The following is an 18,412-nucleotide window of genomic DNA, read 5'->3' on the forward strand; positions in this document are numbered from 1 at the left end:
AGAACAAAACAAACAAAAAACAAAGAACAACAAGAATAAACTATGAGAAAAAAAAATAACAACAATTTTCTTGCAAAGTGCTACTCAGCTTAAATCTATCTGCACCTATCCTGAACTATACTACTTAGTATTTCAATTCCTGATCCAACAACTGTAACTGTCATTGTGTGTCAAGTATATATTCCCTATAAAGATATGAGTACTCAGAAGGAAACATCCACTCCAAATCAGTGCGTCTACGCGTGTCGTTATTATTGTTCTGTCCCAATGACCTGTATACAGATCCACATATGTCTTCTCACAGCAACATTATACTAATCTTTTCCACAGTATATTTTTCATTCTATACTTTGATCCAGGGGTAGAAATGAAATTTTAGAACTAAGGGGAAAGTCAATAATAGATAGAGTTTGATTAGGCTATGTATCGAGAATACAAACTCAGACAGTCGGAAGTGCAAACAAACTTTAATGGAGAACGACTTAAGCAATAGCGATTGTTGCAGAACAATCAACAGCCAAACAAAACTAATTTCACCATTCAAATTTCCTATTTGTTACTAATAACTACAGATATTTTTCCTTCTTTCGCGCAAACACTTCAATTTACTAAGGGGATACTTTCCCCTTGTGCATGCCTGATTTCCATTGTTGCTTTCATCTCAGGCTTTTTACACGTGGACCGTATTTACCGGGCAATTTTGACGCTGGGCCCTTTTGACTCGTGTCTTTTTGTCGCGGAGCCCTTTCGCCCGGACCTTTTCCACGCTGGGCCGTTTTGACTCAGGCCCTTTTGAGGCGGGGTCTCTTTGACGCAGCTCCCTTTTAACTCGAGCCCTTTTGGCCCGGGCAATTTTGACACGGGGCCGTTTCTACTCAGGGCCTTTTGTTGCGAGGCCCTTTTAACCGAGCCCTTTTGACCTGCGCTCTTGTAACTCGGGGCCGTTTCTACTCGGGCCCGTTTGACGCCGGGCCCTTTTGACTCTTGTCTTTTTTCTCGCAGGACCCTTTTCACCCGGGACCCTTTGACGCAGGCCGGTTTGACTCGGACACTTTTGTTGCGGAGACTTTTGACCCGTACCTTTTGGCTAAGACCTTCTTGTAGCGGGGCCCGTTTTGACATGGGTCCATTTGACATAAGGCCCTTTTGAGTCGGGGTCGTTTTGACTCCGGATCTTTCGACGCAGGGCCCTTTTAATAGAGTCCTTTTGACCCGGGCCCTTTTGATCGGGGCCGTTTAAACGGAGGCCCTTTCACCCGGGCCCTTTAGACTCGACCCCTTTGGTTGTCAAGATCATTTGACCCCGGGCCGTTTAGACTCAGGCACTTTTGTCGTGGAGTCCTTTTATCCGGTCCCTTTTGACCAGGGCTCTTTTCACGCAGAGCCGTTTTTACTCAGGCCCGTTTGACGCAGGGCCGTTTTGACTCGGGTCTTTCTGTCGCGAGACCTTCTGACCCGAGCCTTTTTGACTCGGGCCTTTTTGTAGCGTACCCCTTTTGGTACGGTCCATTTGACGTAGGGCCTTTTTGACTCTACCCCTCTTAACACGGGGCCCTTTTGAATCTGGTCATTTTGTCGCGGAGAACATTGGACCAAGGCCTTTTTCACGCTGGGCTGTTTTGAAACGGGACCTTTTGAGGCGGGGTCCATTTGACCCGGGCTCTTTTAACGCAGTTCCCTTTAAACTCGAGACCTTTTGAGCCGGATCATTTTGACCAGGGGTTGTTTTGACTCGTGCCTTTTGTCGCGGAGACATTTTGACCCAGGAGTCGTTCTCACTCGGGCCCTTTTGAGCGGGCTCTCTTGACCCAGCCTCTTTTGACCCAGGGCCACTTTGTCGCGGGCCTATTTGACCCGGCTCGTTTTGACGCGGGGCAGTTTGGACTCGGGCCCTTTTGGCACAGGGCCTTTTGTCGTGAAGATCTCATGACCCGGGGCCGTATTTAGTCGGGGCCTTTTGTTGCGGGTGGCCATTTACCCGGGTTCTTTTGACCGGATACCTTTTGACCTGGGCTCTTTTCACGCGGGGCCGTTTTTACTCGGGAAGTTTGACGCAGGACCCTTTTGACTCGGGTCTTTTTTGTCGCAGGACCATTTTGAGCCGGATCCATTTGACGCGGGGCCGTTTTGACTCGTTCACTTTTGTTGCGGAGATCTTTCGACCAGGTCCCTTTTGACTCGGGTCTTTTTTGTCGCAGGACCTTTTTGAGCCATATCCATTTGACGCGAGGCCGTTTTGACTCGTTCACTTTTGTTGTGGAGATCTTTCGAACAGGTCCCTTTTGACTCGGGCTCTTTTGTAGTGGGTCTCGTTTTGACACGGGTCCATTTGACGCAGGGCCCTTTTGACGTGGGCCCGTTTTGCCTTGAGCCCTTTCCTCGCCCTTTTGTCTGGCCCTTTTGAAATAGAACCATATATATAACGCAGCAGCTGAAATTCCTGGGGCAGGCGGCGGGTATGAGTAAATTGATTATTAATCGATCCCTGGCGCAGTAGAATTAGTTACGCTACTGGTCATATCTCTTTCTTTCTCTTCTCTCTACATCGTGTCTGGAGATGAATGTTCTGACTAACAGGCTACAACGGCGATTTTAAAAAGTAAGAAGACATATGCTACCAATTATAAATGTTATGAATTTAAACAATATATATAGGGCAATAAATCGAAAAACTCTATATGGGCCTTTGCCCCCCCCCTCCCGTTGGAAAAATTCTGCTGGTGTTAGTGATTATCATGTTGTTTAGTACTGTATTATATTGTGCTATACACACAATAAATACTTCTGTGTTTTATTTCATAATAAGAACCTTATTTATGTTTATTACGGCCCTTGCTTGACAACAGCGAAACATATTCACGCTCAGTGTAATTAGATTCCATTCTCAAATAAGGTCAGTGAAGCGAATGAAATAATTCACGCACAAATTTAGGACTTAGAAAAGTGTCCTGCGAACATGTCGTAGGAAATTTCTGAAGAGTAAAAAGCGCTAGTAGCAATTGTTAGCAGTTATTAATTTAACATATAAGAGAATAAATTGAAAAACTGAGAATACGAATCTTTTTAGAGATGGCAGTGTACTGACGGTTCAAATCTGTGCCTTTACTCCCTATACCTACGTTATTTCCCTAGTCAAAATAAAAACTCTTCAAAATTAATCACAATTTCTTATGCAACCATCCCTTCCTTGCTGTACTGCGCCGTCACATACCCGTCACGGCGATGTAAAGGCACTTTTGGCGACGAGGATACATACGACAACGTGAATAGTGTTATAGTGAATATCAAGTTTCTTTGTCTGTAAGATGTAACGGACGTACCGGGTGCTAACAAATGTCTTTGACGCAGTCTTGACCCTAGGAGCTCTGCTTTGTCCTTTGTCAGTCCCAGATCACGGACTAAATCATTTAGATCTAACTGAGTGAACATAATAGGGCACTCATCTATACCTATTTCAAATTCAGTATCATCCGTCTCTTTCACGGTATCTGTCATCACTGTCGTCCTATCTAATGTCTGCGGAGATTGTGGTATAGGTATATCCGGGCCATGTGGAACAGGACGAATCGCTGAGCGAATGTTGTTCGCATACTCAATTTTCTTTTCGTTTTTCTTGTTGAAACCAGTAATCTTACAAGAGCAGAAGTAGCAGTCGTCGGTATGATTCTGTTGCTACCGCTAGACCATAGGGATGCCAAATCGTAATGACTTCTTCTTTCTTGGCGCCCACCGTCGCAAATCTTCTACACACACGACCTCTGTGGAGCCCATGGTTTGTTGATGTCGCCTAGGTTCACTCCGAAATAGGCATGGTAGACCTTTTTGACGAAATCAGTAATGTTTCTTCGGTCTTTTTTCACCACAAATGTAACAAAAACTGTTAGGAGAGTTTACACAGCCTCCGGTAGATATTGCACACTAACACTAAACGTACTTCCTTCCTCAAACAACACAGTGACGAACAGGAAGCGCCATTTCCAATGTGGCAGTTCGCTAGGGGTGCAACTGTGAACAATTGAAACCGACACACCGCTTCTGAGATGGTGTTTTCGTATATATTATAATTCCATTATATTGCATTATCATCAATTGCAAATGTAAGCGATTTGTGCCAAAACTGTGAGTGATACGATATTTTGAGTATCTTTTTCGAATTCAGGAGGTCAAAATACAGAAAGAACGCCCACATTTTCGGAAAAAGTTTCTGTGGCCTTGCAATTTGTTGCATTGTGTTATCTAATTCACATGACAGAGCAAGTGTTAGAAAAGCAAATGGTCAAACACAAGAAATCAAATTATCTTAACTAAATAAAAGCTATGACTGAAACCAATTCAAAAACAACGTCGCCTCCTAGAGAGCTTGTTATAAGAAAGTCTCTTTGTCTTTGTTTCCTCGTGTACCAGGGCTCCAAACAGCCTTACTGAAATTAAGCCTATACTGAGCTTTATACAATGGCTAGAAATATTTTGCATATATCATTACCAGGGCCCGGATCTTGTTGACCTAAAATTTTCTAAAAAGTGACCTATAAAATGACACTAAAATTCCTGTAAAATGACTCTAAAATACAGAAAAATTGACCTTAAAACTTGCGTTTTAAAACGTTTATTTCGTTAAACATTGACATTTAAAAAAATATCTATTGAGTTTTAATTAAGGTTTCTCACTCATTTTCAAAAGTTTTGTTTCAGTTAGTTGCAATCCATTGTGCGTCATTGTATGTACTGAAGGAATCAATTCACTCCCGAGTTGAAACTAGGAAACATTCTTAAAACAATAAAAGTTCGCAAGTGTAGACTACATGAGAATAATAGATAAAAACCCTGTTTAAAATTTTTGTACTCCTTCTAATATATTTTTAGTTAATCCTTTGTGGTCAACAACCCAAAACTATCTGTTTGGCCACCTACCAACCCCCACCTTTCGTTAAGCAGCTACAGCTTAGTTTTCATTAGCTTGTTAAGAATGCAGTTTTTCCACCCCAATAGTCAGGAAGCATAGAAAGAGATTATTTAACTTCATCTTTTTCACATCCATAAACAGTGTTAATTTTAAGATTTCCTTATGTAGAAGAAAAAGAATAAAAAGACCATAAGTGACCTAAAAGTTACTTTAAAATATTAAAAGATTACCTGAAACTTCAAAACGGCAAAAAGTGACCAAAAGTTGACCCTAAAAATATATATTTTTAGAAGCTAGAGTTGATGGATACCGTTTTTATTTGAACTTGCCTTGTCCTATGCGTAACAGAAAAAAGTTGACTTGTCAACAAGATCCGGGCCCTGATCATTACATTCCTTGTAATTTCCTCTACATATTTACATACCCATGATATACTGTGCTCTAACATCTTTACCACAAATAGCTGGTGAAGAAACAACTGTGCTTCACGTCCCAATGAGCACGAAAAATTGCATTGCTTTTTCTGTTTCATCTAGTTTCTGAGGGACGCTACAGGTAGAAGGACAACGTTTCTTCTCATAAAGGAGTACCTGCCATATATTGCTCTTACTCATGCGGAGAACTAATTTCATAATCTTTCCCAAGTTCTCATTTTTTTTTAATATTATGTGGTACTGCGAAATTAGGCATACTTATATATATATATATGCAGAACATTTTATCCGATTAATCACCTTAATTAATTAGTAAGTTCATTCTCCTCTCTTTGATTGGAGCAAATCTGTCTAATACATGCTGGTTAAACTCTGGTATTCTTATTGTCAGGTCTTTTTCGATGGAAAGCATAACCAATGGTGATAACCTTTCTTGGGACATTGTATTCCTTGAAAGTGTCAATTCTTTTTCATGTAGAAAAATACTTTTCATCTTTTGCTGACGACATAGGTACAGTTAATATTAATTTCAGAAGCTTTGTAGATTAAATAAAATATTTTTTCTAGATTATTGCGAACGATTCATTCTAGCAAACTCAGTCCCTGACAGTGATCCGAATTCCTCTTCAGCGTTGACTGAAGAGAGTTCGTAACAGAGATTAGTGTTATAAAAATATCCATTGAACACACTTTATTCACAGTTTATCCAGGAATATTTAAAATAAATTGAGAAAATTATCTAGTGCAAACAACATTACTGCCATAAAACATCCTGTAAATTTAAACTGGATGTTTTTCGAACACTCTCCTGAATTGTCCTTTGCTTGTTTTGTCTAAGCCTTAATTTCAAGTTTTTCCCCAGTTGAAAGCTGGTCAATGTTTTTTGTAAGTTATTTACAGAAGTCACTGTATACAATTCATTCAGAATTTGTAGGTTATTTACAGAAATAAAGCACACACAATAAAATTAAATCTAATAAATAAAAATCAAAACAGTGATACAAAAGAGGTACTGGTATATGAATTCCGAATGTCACATATTCATACATAAACACACACACATGTGCGTAAAAGAAAAAAACTACATTCCAAATCATCCGTCTTGGTTGTTACGCAATGCACGATGAACATAGTATACTTCCAAATGAGGCAAAACAATGCTATCAATGTCATATGTTCTGGAAAGGAAACTTCGAAACCCGCCAGATGTAGAATCAGCATGTGTACCTAACAGAAGGTAAAAGTCAAACAAACTGCGCTGCGAGTTCTACACCCAGAAATGTGTGTTGGGAGGGGTTCGATATGTCTATGTCTATGTAGAAACATATACCTTTCTTATTCTGCATCCGGAAAGACGATAAGTACAAGTAATAACTGTCACCTATATTCTTAGCAAAAAAATGATAGAAGGATTATTTTTAAGAAAAGAGAGAGTACATGAGGAGGCGTAAATAAAATATTTAGCCTACATCAATCGTTTCTCTGTTAAACAAGTATAGTTCGTTAGGAAAGTTTACAAATGTTAGTCAAGTTTCGAAATTTTTTGGAGGTCCGGACTCGGTGGACCCCCTCGTGGCTACGACCCTGAGCATTGCTAACTAGTCCCAAATTCAATGTGGTGTTCCCCATCATACAGTTTTATGTGGAAATTATCAAGAGTATAAAATATACTGATTTTATAAAAGATAAAAATATGTATATACTAAAATACTAGGCTATCCACACAGGGAGGGGGCGATTCTACATACTAACTTATTAATATTTGAATCACAGCTTATATTGATAATGAAGGCTTGATGGAAGAAGCCTTCATCATCATTATAAGCTAAGAATTAACTTGTAAATGCGGGTCTACTTTCATTTGTTTTCTGCTCTACTAGATATTTTCTTTCTTATTTTGTAATTCTGCAATAGCTTTTTTTTTAATTGTCATTATATTGATTTGCTTCAGTATGGTCCTGTAATTTAAAAATATGAATGCATAAAAACAAATTCCATTTGTTAATTGCTAGTGAAATAAAATTCAAAAATCTTATTTAGTGCGAAAAACCTTCTCGTTCACTGGAAACCGTGCTGTGTTGCAGAAGCACTGCAACGACCAGTCCCTTTAACTTCTGAGATATGGGAAATGAGACTTAACATTCGCTCCAATTGCCGCGCTGAAGGAATCTGGTCGTTGTATGGTCGCTGCAACACAATATAAATTAGAGACTCTGTGACGGATTATTTTTCGGTTTTTAAAACGGATTAACGGAACGGACAGTTACAGAAATAAATAAAAAAAAATATATTATTTAAAGTGTATATATGCGAGCATTAAAAAGTATTGTTCTGTTCTTTACTACTATTGATAATAATATTTTTTTTAACTACTTTGGTCGTTGCGCAACACTGCAACTCTACCGGCTGTCTTATATAAATTTCATCAGGACGCGAGCATAGTTTTCGGAGCTAAATCATGAAACACATCGGTTAATACTTATTCAAGAAAATTTTCTTATTTCCAATTTCTAACAGTCAATGATATTAAAACTTAATCTAAAGGTTTGAGTCACACTATCACTATATATCACTAGCTGGGAATTTCTTCTCCGAAACCCCGAATTTACTCGCCTTACGGTCTCGTATCTTTAATTTCAGCCTTTACTTCCGTTCTTTGCACGGCAAGAATACGTTTATGACATTATTCTTTCCCAAAAATGAGAGAAACGTTTCACACATAGAATACGTATTTTGATCAAAGTGAAATGATAAAAACCCATCTAAACCCAGGTCCTAGCTGTGTTTAAAAATTCATTTCGTATGGTCTACCCCTTCCCCCACTTTTTTCCTGATTATAAGACTGGCAACCTCAGACAATTTTATATATTATTCAGACAAGAAAAATTGCTCCCACTGTCTCATTGAAACCGGAATTTCGGTAAACGTTGTGGCAAAAATTCCAAATACGCTATGACGTATTCCCGTTTGTTTTAAATAAGGACTTTATATACCAAGTTTCATATCCCTAACATGTATGCGGAAAAAGGGTAGGGTTACAATATTATTATGACAAAATAACCATTTCTCGAAATCTCTTAAGGATAGAAACATGAAACTTGCTTTTTAGATTTTTCATTTAAAATAACTAAATATGTGTTTCAGCGTTTAGTGATGTTTCGCTTAGAAGGGAAGAAAAAAGCTAGAGAGAAAAAGGGGAGAAGTTGCGATGCCGCTTTTGTCTGTCATCTGATTCTGGACGACGGTATATCTGGCGTGAATCTGGAACTCGATACCGCCAAGAAAACATTGTGAAAACGAACAAAACAGTCGGCGAAATCAAGGTCAGCATAATGATGTACGCACTATAGTAAGTTGCAGTTTGTAGAAGGAGGGACTCTCTTCTCCGTCATGTTCGTTTGTTTCTTTGAGCAGTACGTCCAGAGCTTCGTTTTATAGACAACAATGCTCATCCATATCGTACAGCTGCCGTCACTAGCGTGTGCAGGACATTGGGAATGTGGGTGCCAGATCTAAAGTACCACCATATGGAATGTCGTCCTCCCCCCCTTTTTCCCTAAGAAAAGATAGATCATTGCATCCGACGCTGCGTTGGCGACGCACGGCACACATGCAGATGGGAAATAATTTACACGTAATCTCTTCTCAGTTTGTAATAATTCTACATAAAAAAGTTTGTCTAATGGGGGTGCCAAGGCACCCATGGCACCCACGTTGCGCATGCCTGTGGCTGCCGTGGTCCCTCTTCTTGAGGAAGAAGATATTCATCGAATAGAGAGGCTAGTATACTCCCCGGATCTCAACCCCATAGAGCATGCTTGGGATGCTCTAGCGAGTCGTGTTGTAGAGCGTATACCTCCACCCAGTACTCTTCCAGACCTCCGACGGGTCCTCAAGAAGTAGTAGCAGCCCATGCCTCAAGAACTGCTTGATAATAGCAACTTCTCCCCTTTTTCTTTCTAGCTTTTTTCTTCCCATCTAAGCGAAACATCACTAAACACTAAACACACGTCTTTAGTTATTTTAAATGAAAAATCTAAAAAGAAAATTTCATGTTTTGAATCTTAAGAGATTTTGAGAAATGGTTATTTTGTTATAATAAATGTAACCCTACCCCTTTTCCGCATCTTTTTCTTTCCTCCTAGGGGAAATATCAGGAAACGGTTAAACGCGTCTTTAATTATTTTAAATGAGAAGTTCATATACCAAATTTCATGTCTTTACCCTTCAGAAATTTTTAGATATACACATTTTACGATAATAATTGCCAATCCCATTTCCTCCCACTACGTCGAATTTCCGAAAATCCTTACTTAGGGTACTTTATGTCACAAATCCTTTGTACTGCCAAAATTTAAAGTTTCTAGCTTAAGTGGTTTGGTCTGAGCGTAGCTCAGTCAGTCACTCAGAAGTTCTTCTCTTATCTAGATGAAATGGTGTCTCAAATTTCGCCTATTCAAGATTCGCCTAATAACCTTAGGCAATTGAATTTACAAATATTAACTCAAGAGAATGTATAGGCGAATCTTGAATTCAAGATTCGCCTTTCAAGATTTGCCTAATGCGAAATTATGTTGGTAGAACTGACAAGAAATGACACAAAAAATTTTAGTCTATAAATTTAATATATATATATATATATATATATAAGAAATATTAAAACAGTATCAACGCAATTACGGTATATGATTAGATATTATATGTTCGACATCGAGATATGAAAATGTTACATGAAGTTCTAAAATGTCTTCCAAAAATCAAAATGAAGTGACTGAAATTCTACGAGAATTGCATAAATCATAATGTAAACAAAGCACTAAGAATCACTAGTCACACATAAATAAAATTCAATGAGACATGCATCAACGCCACCACCGTCTATAGAATAATTATGTTTTCTTTGATTTCTTAGTTTAGGTTCAATTATATGTTCTTGGAACTGATAACAAAATATTTTGTAAAAAAAAAAAAAAAAAAAAAAATCCTTTCATTTGATATATAATCTCTGCAGGTTAGGTAGATATAAAGTTACAAACGACATAGTAGGCTTGTGTTGCTTAATTTTATATGTTTCTATCAAGCGTAATTTTCTGTTTTTTTTTTTTTTTTTTTTTTTTTTTTTTTTTTTTTTTTTTTTTTTTTTTTTAATTCTTTGATAAGGAAGGCAGATTTCATCAACCAGTCAAAATGTTACAATACATGAAAATACAGGAGGAAAAATGGATGACGTGATACTGTTTTTAAATGAATTTTCAGAAAGTGACACAATTTTGTATGTGTTCCAAAAACTTTGCGATTTCCTTGAGAATTAAGACGAATGCCAACACACATTCTGTCTTTTTATTAGAGCAGAACTCTCTAGCTACTGGGAACGCCACCTCTACTCTGTAAAAAGTATAATTCCGTATTTGCTCACTACTGGGCACCTAAGTTTGTTCAGATTAACCTTCAGCTAATGACGAAGTTAGAAGAAACCATGACAACCTCACAATTCGAACGGTTCACCACCCAAGACTATTCCATTATTAGAAAATCGGATAAATTTTGAACAGGGGTTTGGGCAGACATGGTCGTCCACAAGTACTTATGCGGACTATAAAAATTGTTGGAGGACTGACACACAGACAGGAGCTATATGGATGATTGCTCGTTGGGATGTGCAATGCTTCATTGAACATTATTGAGCTGATTTCTAAACTACATATTCACTTCTAATTCTACTGTAAAGATGTTAACTAAACGTTTTAATTTTGGTTTTTACCCACTGTCATAGCATATAAAATGAGGACCGCGGTGGCTCAGTGCTAGAGCGTTCACCTCGTCGTTGGTTCGATCCCAGCTCGCGCCAAGTGAACTTTCTGGTGGACAAACACCATGTACGTGGGTGTCCTCGGGGTTCTCCCGTTTCCTCCCACTTTCTTCATTCCACTATTTCATTCATTTCTCATCATCACCGTCTCCTTTAGCCTAGCCAGCATAATTATGGGACGTAAAACTAAAAGATTTCATTTTCATTTTATAGCACGTAATTCAATTAAAATGGTCCAGAAGCACTAAATTATTGTTTTTATTTAAAGTAAACCTTTCCGTTGTGTAATCTGGCTTACAAGTATTTACTTGGTCCGAGAAATATCTTTATCGGACTGCTACTTTCAAAGTTACACCACAAAATGCTAATATCCGAGATAGCGTCGTCAGTTTTTCAAAATGGTGGCTTTTCTCCATAATGGATGCTTTTGATCTTTCAGTACGTTAATTAGAACACTTCCCGGGATATTTCCATCAATTTTCAGCGTATTTTTCGAAATGTCCGAGTCAAAGCGTAATTTATAAACTCTTAGATACGGCATCCATATTAGAAATGGGCGCCATATTGGATGACGCAAACGTTGGAGCGGCAAGGATGTTGGTTAGGGTATTGTCTACCAAGTTATGAAAATTCACTAATTTTGTGTAGGTTTCACTAAGCTTTTACCCCTACAGACTGGTCGGTCTTTATCCCTTACACGTCACAATAAATTTGATGAGATAATACGGCTTGCTGCACATAGAATTGAATATCTCCGTCAGTTTTAGAGGTACAGCAACATAACTGGGCTCATTGGAAAGCTCTTGCAACGACAAATAACAATTACTTCAGGATATGTTTTCGTATATGTACTCCTTCCCAAGTAATTTACAGTTACATCTTAAAAAACAGATCAAGAATGCACATTATTTTCACTTTGAGGTCATCTAATTGAAAGTAGTGCCAATGTAAGACAAATACACGTCCTAAATAACAATTTCCAGTACATTTTCTGCAAAATGAAGCAAACACGAAGTTCCTATCTTGAAATGCAGAGTAGATATAACGTTTTTAAAGTTTATGATATGAATTCGGTCGGCGGACATATTGATGACGTCATATCTCGGTTTCCCCAAGCTGGATTTTTTGGGACTTTGAGTAAGTTGATTAGGGTAACATTCTGAACATCTCCACCAATTTTCAGCGTGTTTCTCAAAATGTTCGGGCTAAAGTCTAATTTTCCTGGACTGTTTTATTTTGTTTAACCTGATTTTATACTAGTGAGCCAGCGCAGCGCTGGGATGGTCTTCTCAATGGAGACGTAAATTGTATGATTCATTTGAACATGGAAGTGCATAAGAAGGCATTTATAATTTCTTAAAACTAAAAACAGTCGAGTGGCACATAGGAATTGTCAGTCTGTGAATAGCTACTACGAGAATAACAGTATAAAATTACAGTAATGCATACCTCAAGACACAATGGGCCATATGCAGAGTCCTTCTGAAGTGTGATTAGAGCCATACTAAAGCGTTCGACTTACATATGCTTCCTGCAGAAGTCGGGCGTTTAGCATGACGCTAATCATTTGTCAAAACGACTCTGCATAAGGCGGAATATGACTAAAGTCATAATTTCATAAATTAATCTCTAATGATGTTTTCATTCCTTTGGGGCTAATGTTTATGATGGTTTCAGGTTCGAATGCTGATACTGGATGCTTGACCCCGACACAAACCCGAGTAGTGGATGTTATCTCGACTCGATTTAGGTAGTACTAGGTAAATTATATCGTAAACTAGGTTAAGTCCCTAATATTGTGAAGAACTCTCCCATCTCCCTCTCCCGAGAATGAAATTTCTGGTTATGGGTCTCTATAACACTATCGAGAATCGAACCAATATTACCAAGCAGGCTCACATTTACCTATCAGTTAAGCGGGATGAACTTTACCACATCTAGGACGGACTCCAAGGAAGGGGGGGCGGTGAAAGATTTCTCCGATGCTACTTTAGTTCTACTTGTGAATAGACCTGGACTTTGCGAACAATTCTTTAGCCCTTTCCCCTCTTGATCCGCCTATATACTTACCCTAGTTGAAACTAATTCGTTGTTGCTGTTTGTTAATTAGTAGCGTAACACATAATTGCCATTTTGCCTTCAGAATATGACGACTTTGACTACCAGGCCAAGTTCCCACAGCACTTAATCTTTTCACGCAATATATATATATATATATATATATATATATATATATATATATATATATATATAACAAATCAAAAAGATACATTTTTTGTTTATCTACCAGTTCGCCTACTAAAATTAAACGTAAAATAATGACCAAAATATTCCACTATCATAACGCAAGCTATTAAACTACTCCAAATGGATTAAACTATCGTAAGCATGAAGAAGGATAGAGATAAATTAAACTTTGCGAAAAGAAAAGGCAAATGACCCTTGTTAACCAAAAAAAAAAAAAAAAGCATTTGTTGTTGCAGGAAGCAATTTGAGTAAAATAAAACCTTAGCAACTACGTTGGGATTTTTTTTTTCGTATATTTATGCTAGTCACATATTTCCAACGGGAGAACGAGTTCATCTCTAGATCTGCAGTTAACGATTTGTTTTTATTTTGTGTATGTTATGTTACATTTTTGTCTTGTAAAGAAAAAACAGAGGAAAAGAAGAAACAAACAAGGCATTCGCGCTAAACCACCTTAGGCATGGAATTCGATGTAGAAAAGAAAAGCACACGCACAAGTTCAAGTTCACCAAGAGAGGAAAACAGAATTATATTGTAAGTTCGTTGCAGAAAGGTTCGTTTAGTAACTGTTATTCATAATTGGATTTCTTACTTTGGTAAGTACTTGTAATTATAATATAAATTATATTCAAAATCCTAGTTCATCAAGAATTATTGTCTTGACGCAATTATTTTTGCTTTTACTAACGTAAGACGAAAATAAAATAAGGTAATGGGTACTTTGAACTGAGGCTCCATACCATATTGATATACATCAGCGCAATATAAAATCGATAATCGGTATTATATAGGTCTATTCATTTTGTAAATAGGCACACCCACCGGAGGTCTACCGGGTCCAGACACCCCATAAAAAAGTTCGTAATTCGACATTCATTTGTACACATTCTTAATAAAATCATACTAATTTAGCAAACATATACTTGATATAGACTAAAGATTTGACCATTTTCATCATGTGTACTATTTCTTTTCTAATAAAAAAATCTAATTTTACAATTTTTCGTGAGAATATAGGTGTCAGTACCTAAAAGTCACTTATCATTTTTTCTGTTGTGTATAATAACACGCATTCGATAGTGTCTTGTGTTATTGGACACCCCAAACCTTGGACTCCTCCAAACAAAAAATTCTGGATCCACGCCTGCATCAGTAACACAAATTTTGTGTTTTGCTATTCGTCTATACTTCGGATTTTTTTTTTTTTTAGAGACACCATTACAATTCTTGAAAAAATATTTATGTTATTGTGTGATTCTAAATTTTGAGTAGATAGACATTTAAAGAGGCTGCTGGACTACTTCCCTAACAGCACAAGATGTGCTAGGCATGTGCCATTTAGGTGTCCCAGCTACTTTTTAGGTACCGGTACCGAAACTTGGCACATATGATATTCATGTGCTAAGTATGTACTTCAGCTACCTACAGTTTTAGATACTTGTTACAGCTAATTGATATTTGTAGCTTTGTACCACAAATATAGCATTTATATACCTGGCTCAGTTTCGCAACAGTCATTGTTTTTATGTCGTCAATTGGGACAAATATCTGTCATATTCTAGGTACGTCCTTTAAGTACATATTGTTTCAGATACCCTAACAGCACAAGATGTGCTAGGCATTCGCCATTTAGATGTTCTAAATTCATGTCCCACATTTGATGCATTTGTTGCTTCTTTTTCTAAGCGATTGTGTACTATAAACAATAAACGCATCAACTTTACTAGATGGCAACTGTCACCGATGATTTGAAAGTGAATATGGAAGAACCATGAAATACAGTAAATAAACACTCGTCAATTTGCTATAAAATTACATGGCGAGCAGATTTTATCTGATCTTAAACGGTTATAGTCGATTATATACGGTTAAAGGAGCACTCTGATTAGCCGAGTGCAAAAAACCTCAATAATTTATTCGTCTACAAGCGACGTTTTCTTCATCGCTTCCGTGGCCAAGTCGGAAGAGCACGCGGCGATTTAACATATTTTGGGGGAGTAATTTTGTGGTTCATTGAGCTTACGGCATGGGGAACATACCTAGAACATACTAGACACATTCCCCAGGTACGTGTCAGGCATGTGCCTAGGGGCGGACATAGACTGTGACTATCACTTGCAATCTATGTATTTCTTTCTCAGAAGTATATAAGGCACATACTGGACATACTGTGCCTGAGAGAACATGATAGGCATATGCCTGCTATGTAATTGTGCTGTTAGGATTGATCCACTGGAAAAATGATTCTTAAACCTCTGAGTCCGCAAATCCTCTGAGTACCTTGAGTGTAGGCTATAGTCAGAGGTCTTCAAGTCAAAGTTAATATTATTTAGCTTTCTTTATGAAAAGCACAAGTATAATAAGCAAGTTTTTCGTTACAGTTAAAATACGTGCTGTTGGAAATTTCTTGTTTTAAGTTTGTTCCCTGATCAAAGTTCGCGTTACAAGTACTGTGATTATAGTGCTCATTATGCTTAAATGAAACTATTTTCTTACCTTCTATTAAATAAATTGTTAAGCGTCTGGTAAATGCATATCATATCAAAGGGATCCTGAAAAGCGCGAAGTTTCAGAACAGCTGAACTAGAAAGTTTATTTGAGTATAGGGCCCTATACAGTGATGCCATTCAAAGCATTTAAAATGTTTTCTATGGTTAGAACCATAAGTTGGCGTAGTATTAATATTATTGCTATATGATTATATCATTATGAATTCGTATATTTATTATTGTTATTTATAGGACTAATTCATGTAGAATTGCTGTATTGATATCTTATTTGGCCAAACTTATCAAGTATCGAGTTAAGAATATTCGGGCGTCGAGTGTTGTTTTCCTTTTAACCCGACAATCGGATTAAGATTGTCATATTTCTTATTATGTTTCTTCTAACCACTGAAATTACGAAATTGACATATCAATTACAATAAATCAGTCAATTGAAAGTAATTGAAAGTAAAGTTAAATTGTCATTAAATTGCAATTGAGTATAGTTTGCAATTAATTTCAAGAGCAATTACATTCAATTGATTGGTTAATTGCAATTAATTTTTACTGATAAATGGCTAACATCGTAGTTCAGTATATACGAGGGTCATTGCAAAAGTCATGGCAACTATTTTTTTTTTCTCGAAAATGGTAACGAATTAAAAAATTCTGAAATATGCAAATGGAAGGTTAGTTCATATGTTACCATTACATGTAGGGAGAGGGATTAACACACACACCACCATAAAGATATAGCGAGAAACAAGACGAAAAAAATTGTCGTTTCAAAAGTGTTTTACTGTCTACTGCAACAGTACACAATAGTACATTACAAACTACGAGCATTCTATGGTATCAGGAGTCTCCCCAAGAATCCACAAGATGGAAAGAACTCTAAGCTGTCACAGGTACGTTTTACTGTCCTGTACTATTGTTCACTAAACAGTTCTTAGGCAAGCTGTGTTCGCCTACATCGTCTATATTCTTTTAAAATGTTAGCATTTTGGGGGAGGGGTACGGAAATCGAATTTTCAGAATTTGGGATTTTTTTCGTGGTTGTTTCTAATATCTGTCAAATGCAGTTTAACATTTTGTATTATATTAACTAATTTATTATATTTCGTTTTATTATATATATAAAGAGAGACAACAACACTAAAGCCCCCCAGAACAAAAATCCTGGCTACGTTACTGGTCACAGGTGTTTTCTTTCTTATAAGACTGAGTACCCACCGTTAGTCAAGACAACGTAAATATCGTGATTTAAAATGTATATAAAAATATCAATTTATATAAAATATAAATAATAATAATAATAATACTGTATATGTTATGCTTATAACAAATAAAAAATTATCATTTACGTGTTGTTAATATTGCTACGTATCTCTCCATTACTATTACTACGTAATTACCAAAATTTAAAAGTGTGGTGTTTGTACCTTGCCTTAAAAATAAAAGAAGTACCCTAACTCTGAAGAAATATGGAAACCACTGATGTTTCAGTTATAGCATGGATAAACAATAGACAGTTAATATCAATCATCTTTTAAAAAATCCAAATACTACCATCTTTAAAGATGACAAAATATTTTGAGATTCATAAACAAATCAAATAAGAGATCAGTGATATCTATATCTTTCAAAGTTGATCGATTATGGATCGATATCGATGTCAGGAATGTCTATAATGCAAATAAAATACTTCACGTACTTAACTGTTAGTTTTAATACATTGTTTATAAATAATGTATGAATATTTGTGTCATGTTTCATCTTGCATAATAGTAAATTATTATATGAAGTAGGCTAACCAAAGAGCTTTCAACCTTCTGATGTTTAAAATTAACGTTTCTTTACTATACAGCTCCACTGCAATTACTTCATATAACTGAAGCTGCTGAAAAGGATGAAACACAGCACTGTATTGACACCTTCTTTGAACAGTTGGTCGAAAATGAATTCTTTCTTTCTTCAATTCCCTACGTGGCAAATTCACTGTTAAAAATAATTTCTTAAATTTGAGAAACCGTTTTCTTAGGAATGAGATTTGGCAATTCTCTTACATGAGGAAAGTAACAGTAGATCTATATTTTCTCGTTTCGCTTTATACAACCTCATTTAATCTTCTTCATTTCTCATTAATGAAATTTTTAAACTCTTGTTTCTAAGAAACGATATTCTCGGTGCACAGATAAGAAACGGTTTCTGAGATTTAAGAAAGTGTTTTTAACAGTGTTGTTAGGGTATATTTTGCTATAATTCTAATTGATCCATTAATCAAGTCATACTTGTCTTGATGACGAAATGAGGCATGAAACTCAAATGCTCATACGGACGTTTTCTATGAAATACAAGACACACGTTTCCTTATTTTCTGTCTACTATAGACTATGTCTGTGTAATTGCATCCACCGCGATCTACTTCTTCCTACCATATTTGCATCAGTTTTAGTGTAAAATTTTGGGACGGTGGCTTTTGCCCCCAAGAACCGTTTTCCGTAGAAAATAAACGACACATATTTCTTTATGT

At 36.8% G+C, this 18,412-nt stretch overlaps 1 protein-coding gene across 1 annotated transcript in view; it reads left to right on the forward strand.

Moving 5' to 3' along the window:
- The first annotated feature begins 13,716 nt into the window (after positions 1-13,716).
- Positions 13,717-18,412, forward strand: part of LOC145667133 (phospholipase B1, membrane-associated-like) — a 30,641-nt gene continuing 25,945 nt past the window's right edge. The window contains exon 1 of the mRNA XM_081734876.1: positions 13,717-13,989. The gene's annotated coding sequence lies outside the window, so the exon portion shown is untranslated. The remainder of the gene's footprint in view (positions 13,990-18,412) is intronic.

The sequence above is a fragment of the Thermobia domestica genome, chromosome 1 (assembly GCF_964235325.1).
Source record: "Thermobia domestica chromosome 1, izTheDome1.hap1.1, whole genome shotgun sequence".
NCBI lineage: Eukaryota > Metazoa > Arthropoda > Insecta > Zygentoma > Lepismatidae > Thermobia > Thermobia domestica.